This window comes from Tyto alba, unplaced genomic scaffold (genome assembly GCF_018691265.1).
Source record: "Tyto alba isolate M040663 unplaced genomic scaffold, T.alba_DEE_v4.0 Super-Scaffold_48, whole genome shotgun sequence".
Lineage (NCBI taxonomy): Eukaryota > Metazoa > Chordata > Aves > Strigiformes > Tytonidae > Tyto > Tyto alba.
The window spans coordinates 10,875,004-10,882,011 of record NW_024881324.1 but is presented as its reverse complement, the minus strand read 5'-3'; the positions used below and the strand labels follow the sequence as shown (position 1 = coordinate 10,882,011).

Sequence of the window (7,008 nt, the reverse complement as noted above, 5' to 3'; positions counted from 1 at the left end):
GCCAATAATACTTGTATTTAACCTAATTAAAGCCGACCTTTTAAAAGGTCTGAAATATAAACACGCCTTTTTTTTTCTCCCCCCTTCCCCCTTCCCCCTCCTTTCCTACTCTGGTTTAGTGATTTAATGTTTGAATCTCTGGGCTGGAACATGCAACCTTTCACCAGAGCACGGAGGGAGGGAGGAAGGAAGGGAGGGGGGGAAAGTAGCAAAAACCTGCGGATGAGGCGGAGGGACTGGCTTTGCCCGAGCATCCGCGACAGGCTTCCAGGTAGGCAGCTACCCCCACCCTCCCCCGCCTCCTGGGGTGACATCCCCCCCCCTTCCCTCCTCCTCCTCCCCCCCCCCCCCCGGGCAGGGAGCAAGAGGGCTGCCCGCCAAGAGCCGGGGTGGATACCGCTGCCCGGTCGGGACCCACTCGGGGACACCCTGGGGGCTGGGGAGTGGGTTTGGGGGAGGGGGAAAGGGCAGCGCTTCTCCCTGCGCGCCCAGCAGCCGCGCGATTTTCAGCCGAGCGCTGCCTGCCAGGGGGCGGGCGCAGCTGCGTGGGGCCCGACACGAGCCTCCCACGGGAGGCAGTGGCACTCCTGCCTGCCCGCCCGCCGCTTCCCAGCCGGGGTGAGGCTGAGCCTGGGCAAAGCCCCTGAAGGGAGTCGGTAACGAGTGTGTGCACTAACGCCTTGTACGCCCATCACACAGGAACTCAACGAGCCTGTCCCCCGTGAAAACCCACCCTCGCAAAATTTCAGCGAGTTTTTTTTCCGATCGAAGGGAAATTTAAACTTTTTCTTTAAATTTTTTTTTTTCATTTATTTTTTTCCCCTCCCCGGGCAAAATCGAATATGCTAATTTTAATATTTTTTATTATTATACTTTTTTTTTAACTGGGTAATCAAAATTATCCTGGGATTTTTTTTTTTTCCCGCTGAATGACATTACAAAGAATTTTGTTAAAGAAAGCCAGACTAATTGCTGCCAGAAGAGTCTTTTCATAGAAAAGTCTGTTTTTCATAAGGCAGTTTCTGTGGGTGTTGCGGTTAAATCCAAACCTAGTGGAAAGGGGATTTTTTTTTTTTTTTCTTTAAGGCGATTTTTCTCAGCAGCAGGCATAGACACACGCTTTAGTTAAAAACTATTCAGGGACTCACGGTGGCAAACACTGCGAGGAGAAAACGCCGGCGCTCGTTTGCCGGAGGGTTCTCCCCTCTCCCCCCCAGCAGCTTCGTCTCTGCTCCCACCCCCCCGGACACACACACCCCACACTCCCCCCCGGGGTGTCCCGGCAAAGCCCCTCGCATCTCCCGTGGCAGCTTCGCCCGGGTCGGGGGTCTCCGGGCTGCCTCGGAGCGCTGGAGGGTGTATGGGGGGATGGAAGGAGGGGCGGCCGGGGGCTGAACTTGTGGGCATCCCGGCGGCATCCCGCTCCTTTGGGAAACCCTCGGTCCTTTACCTGCGGCGATGCCAAAAAGCCGGTGGGGGAGGCAGGACCCCCTCCCCCGGAGCCCCTCGGCAGCCAGCCCAGGGTGGGGGCTGCCCCCCCATCAGCCATCCCACGCAGCTGCGCAAAAACGAGAGGTGAGAAAGAGCTAAACGGCCCCACAAAGATGTCAAGATTTTTATTTTTTTATATATTTCCCCCCCCTCCTAATTTTAAATCTCCCTCGGTTAACCATCCTGCCTTCCTCTCCTCTCACTCCCTCAGCTCGGGGCTCCTAGGAAGAATTTTTAACCCCCTTCGCAACATATTTTCGCATCAAAAATAAGTAAGAGACGGAACCCCCTTCTCGGCCCCACGCTGACCCTCCGAGGGTCCCCGAACCGGCCGGGGGGGGGGGGGGGGGGGCAGGACCAGGACCGCCCCCCCCCCCGGCTCTGTCCCGCCGGCTTGGGGCTGTCTCCACTGGGCGAGGGGGGGGGGGACAAAACCGGGGGGAGGGCAGGTCCCTGAAAACCCCCCCGGCCACGGCGAGTCGCGGGAGTTTTCCAGCCGCTAATTCCCAGCCCTTGCCCTGTCACCAGCAGCACAGCCACCGAGAGGTGGAGGTTTTAAACACACACCGCTGCCCCCCCGCCCTCCCCAGCCCAGCCCCTCTCCCTGCCCCGGTGTGCACGGTTTGGCTGGGCCGGGCTGCCCCTCTTCCCCGCATCAGGATAAAAAAAAAAAAAAAACAAAAAAAAAAACAAAAAAAAAAACAAAAAACCAACCAAACAACAACAAAAAAAAAAAAAAAAAAAAAAGAGCCCAACCATCCGGCGGGATAGCGTTTTCCTTCTGCCTTTATTTATTTTCCCAGAAACAACATACTCGAACGCCTTTGCAGGCAGAGCAAACTCAGCCCGATGCTGCTCGGTGGCCCTTTTGTTCCCGGTTGGGGGACGGGGAGGGGGGGGGTACGGGACACCCCCAGCCCGGCTCGGGGCTGCGGGGAGCCCGGTCCTCCCCTCCCTGGAGCTGGGATGTGATAAAAGGAGACAGGGCTCTGAAAGGATTTGATTGAAATGGCGTGTGCCAAGCTGATGGGAGCCAGGGAGGGACAAAGCGCCGAGGAGCCATGGACACTCGAGCAATTATTCCTCCACGCTGAAGGTGGATTAGTGCAATGGAAAGAAGCATATGTTCGGCCTGGGGCGACACTCCCCCTGGCTGGGTTTAGAGAATGAGAGCGGAGAAAGAGGCTGAACCTGGAATATCAACTATCCGGGAGACAGCCCACCCCACCCCCTCTTCTCCCAGCCTCTCCAAAAGTCTCAGGGATGGAGAGATAAATACACACACCCATAAAGATACATACATAGATATGCACACAAACACCCGTAAAGGCAGATGCACGCACACCTCTCCATACGTGGTGCAGCTCTACACACCAGCACGCAGGCAGGCAGGGAGAAAGAGGCACTCTAGGTGAAAAACCTCCTCGGGTATGACAATGCAAACAAATAAACAGCCAGCCTCCAAGAGGGTCGTAGCAGCAGCCAGTTCTGCTGGAGGCTTCAGTCTCCCCAGCCCTTTCCCAGGAAACTTTCCAAAAGCAGCTGCAGCGAGGGACAGGGTGATCTCTTTCCTCCCGCCGCCCCAGGGCCCTGTCCAGGCTCTCCTGGAGACAGAGGGCAAAAACCTCAATCGCCCCTTTTCCATCTGATTTTCTTCCAGGCCATATCCATTTCCTTCTTCCTCTCCCTTTTCCCGACTCCCTGCAAAACCCCATCCTTTCCAGCGGCATAGCGGCAAGCTCTCACAAGGGTGCACAGGGATGGGAAGAAGCTCCAGCCTGCCAGCCCCCCCACCCCCAAACACCAGCACCCCAGGAGCAGCCTGCACCCAGGCTCTGTGGCAATGGGACACCCGTCAGCTACTAGCCTGGGTCGCTTACACCTGTACTAAGAGCTACAGGCTCGAAAACCTGGGCAGGGGTGGCAGAAGCACCTTTTTAGCACAATTATGCTGTAGCTCGTTGGGCCTAATGAGGAAAGGAGAGTTGCCCCACTGCCTTTCCCCGGTCTGGGTGCACCAGCACGTGCCGCAGCGTGGGGTGGCTCCCCGAGCTGCCCCCCCTGGCCGGGCAGAGAGGTAACCTCCATCACGGGAGAGGGATGGCCACAGCATCAGGGGAGAAACAGGACAAGCCCAGGGAGCAGCCCCTAGCAGCAAGGGAGAGGGTGAGGAGGATGTGCTGGAGGGAGAAGGAAAGGGAACACAGCTCTCCCGTTCTCCTGGAAGCTCCCCCAAAACACTTTGCTCTACAACCAGAAACGTGCCCCCAATATTTCACACCTCTGCTTCTTTATGCTCAGCTTCAGGGATCCGGGTGGATTGTACACAGAGAGGAGGGGCCCAGCTGTGCCCAAAGCGGGAAATTTTGCAGGATGAACGAGCGGGCAGGTACATAACCAAAAACCTGGTGTAGAAGTGATACACGTCCCTCAGCCTGCGAGTGTAACTGCACAGCCCACACTCCTGCTAGAAAACAGCTCTCTATTCAGAGCCCCTGCATCTGCTCTCAATAGAGTATTACAAAGGGAATTAACTATAGCGCAGGCAACAACAGCAACGGGGCTTGGGAGCATCTCTGGACAGGGAAGGTCTTTCTGTAGCTGCTGCAGATCTCCTATAGAAACTAGGATGCACGTGTGTGTGCGTGCAGCACACTCGAGCAACGGCATGGTGAAATAACTCACACTTCACCCCCAGCAATCCTCCACCCTCCTGTTCCGAAGACAAGATTTCTTCCTCACCTAGGCTACGCTTTTCCAGTTTACCCTCTTTACCCTGTTTTGAAGGTGTCTGCGCAAACGAGGTCCGTGCCTACGATCAGGATGACACACACGGAGCTGGGAGTCACCTCCGGGCCCTGGTTTCGAGAGGGAGGGACTCACCTACTTGTGCGGGGAAACCACAGGCTTTGGGTGCTGTGGGGGCCCTGAAAGAAAAGCGCCACGGGGAACCAACGGGTCACTCCTACCCTGCCAGAAATCTCCTGTTAGTCTGACTTCCACAGCGCCTTCACTCAGTGACTCTGTTGGTTAGATAAGAAATTTTGGCCCTTCAGGCCACAAAAGTTGAACTCGGCATTGGAGAGACATGATTCCGGTGGCTGTAAGAGGGGATAAAAGACCACAGATCGGCCACCTTTGTATCTACAGCACCAGAACGGAGGAGTAACAGCTCAAGGACACAAATCTTTGCCACCATCATGAGCTATATTTCTATTGACCCTGCCCGAAGTATCAGCTGTTTCAGCCACCCAAGCAAACCCAGCGACTTCAACTAGCAGAAGAGAAACAAGGCTATTTTGCTGTTCTGAAGCGGGTAAGGCTCCACTACTAATGGGTCATGAAAGAGTTTTACTTTTCCTCTGTATCCAATCGCTTGCTTTAAACTATTGTTTTGGGGAGTTTGGGGTGACTAAACTAAATATTGCAAATCAAGAGTCTGCAACCTAGGCAGAATAAATGATTTAAGAACTGGGCTTGGCGGATTTCTTTTTTCCTCCATACTGGAGATAAAAAGAAGAAACACATTCTAGTAATCCCTGCTCATTTTCATGGCCATTCTTGCACCTGTAACTCAAATAATGAAGCCATTTGTTATTTATTGCACTTTCCCCTTCATTCTAGATTTCTAACGATCTGACCCTGTTTTATGGCCCTGACAAAGCCTGAAACCGGTGTGGACTTCCAATAATTGAGCGATATAGGGAAAAATCTTTAGCTGGAATGAAGCAGATGTTAGCTTCATGCAGTCCCCTAACTTGATTATTCTTTGGACACGTTAGACAAGCATTAGTGATTGATAACGACACTAATTAACCCCTTTCCTTTCCAAAACAGCAAACCAGCGCCGGCAGGATTCTGCAACCAACACGCACGAAGTACAGCGTGTATCAATTCCCGTCCGAAGTGGATCAGGGGCGCAACTTCCATCGCCCAGCGCTCGACACAAACCCTCTCCCGCTGACACCGGCTCTGCCCCGAGCTAAGCGCTCCCGCCGCCGGCAGGGCCGGGAGCAGGGACACGGCCCTTCACTTTGGAAAAGGTGCCCGGGATGGAACCAGAGGCGCCAGTTAGTTTTTTACAGCCCCGACCTTTCGCGTTTGATTACCGAGCCGGTTTAAATCGCCCTGCCCTCCCTAGCTGGGCCGGGCTCCACGTTGCTCCCCGTCGGAAGGGCGCCTGGTATTTCAGCGACCCTTTGTGAACGCGAGGGCCTGGCGCTCGGGGAATCTGGTCCGGGCTGAGACGTGCACGTACCGAGGAGGGAAAGGGAAGTGCACATTCTGGAATCTAAATGCGAGACAGAAGACGAGTAAACAAACAAGGGGCTGATCTGATTACGCAGTCAAATTTATCATGGACAATAAAGAAATCGCCTTTGAATGTAAGGGCTTGGATAAATGAATACTCCTAGCAAGTGAATAAAATGTATTCAATTAACTAAAAACCTCGTGCACTTCTGAACTGAAGTGGAATCGACTGTAATTGATTTATTTGAAACCAGAGGTTAAGGACTGAATTAGCTAAGTACAACTGGGTATTTCAAGCCACTGACTTCTCAAATGTCAAATCCCTTCTATTTTAAATATTATTTCAGCTGCGGGGCATTGCTGTCCTGATGGCTGTTCCACCAGTTAAATCTCAAATTATATTAATATTCGATTTTTGGAGGGTGGGGTAAATTACAGTACAAAGAGGAAGGCTGTCCTCGTTCACGGTGAAAGAGCGCCGGGCTGTATTTTGGTTCACATGTAGGAATTAGCTGAGCGTGGCAGCAACGGTCTGACACTCAGCCACCGCTCACCCTCATTTCAGCCAATCTGGGGGGAAAAAAATAACAGCAGATTTTATTTAGTGTATAAAAGCGTGACCTAGAATCTCACTGCTGCGCCTTGATCACAACGTTAAAAACGCGTCCAAAGAACGCTAAAGTAATTAGCACGTTTTAGTAACTGCATATTGGTCACAGCAGAAGAGGCTGAACCGAAGCCAGTCTGATTTCCATTATCGCCTGTAAAATCCTTCCTTAGAAATAATAGTAAAAAAGAAATCTATGCAAGGTCATTTCATTTCTGTTTTCTGGTGGCTTGCTAATGCAGCAGCAGGATGCTTAAAATGCACTCTCCTAGCATAAAGTAGCTAATTATATCTTTAAAACATTATTTATTATGACCTTATAATGTTCTAGCATAAGACTGCTTTATACATTGCCCAGTATAAAACGATTATATTGGGTACAGGTTTCAAAAAGTAACAAGCATCTGTAAATCCAGATATGAATGAATGGTATTTAATAAGATTGTTTTCGTTTAAAAATGAGTATTTATGTGTTGCTGTAGAAAGAGCAGCAATGTATTGCTGTTTATGAATGCTATTGTGCCTGAGGTTAGGATCCCACACACAATCTGAGATGCAGCCAAGAAAAACAGCCCTGATAGACAATGCTTCACTTCACCTGCTACAATACTGTGCATTTCATTTATGTCAAGAATATGTACAGTTAGGGTTCATTCACC

The 7,008-nt window shown here is 52.0% G+C and overlaps 1 long non-coding RNA gene across 1 annotated transcript; it reads left to right on the top strand.

The window, feature by feature from the left end:
- Positions 1 to 212: 212 nt before the first annotated feature.
- Positions 213 to 5,901, top strand: LOC116961331. The gene is made up of 3 exons (XR_004406954.2): positions 213 to 271; positions 4,279 to 4,807; positions 5,329 to 5,901. It is a non-coding gene; the product is annotated as an uncharacterized LOC116961331 (long non-coding RNA).
- Positions 5,902 to 7,008: the final 1,107 nt, after the last annotated feature.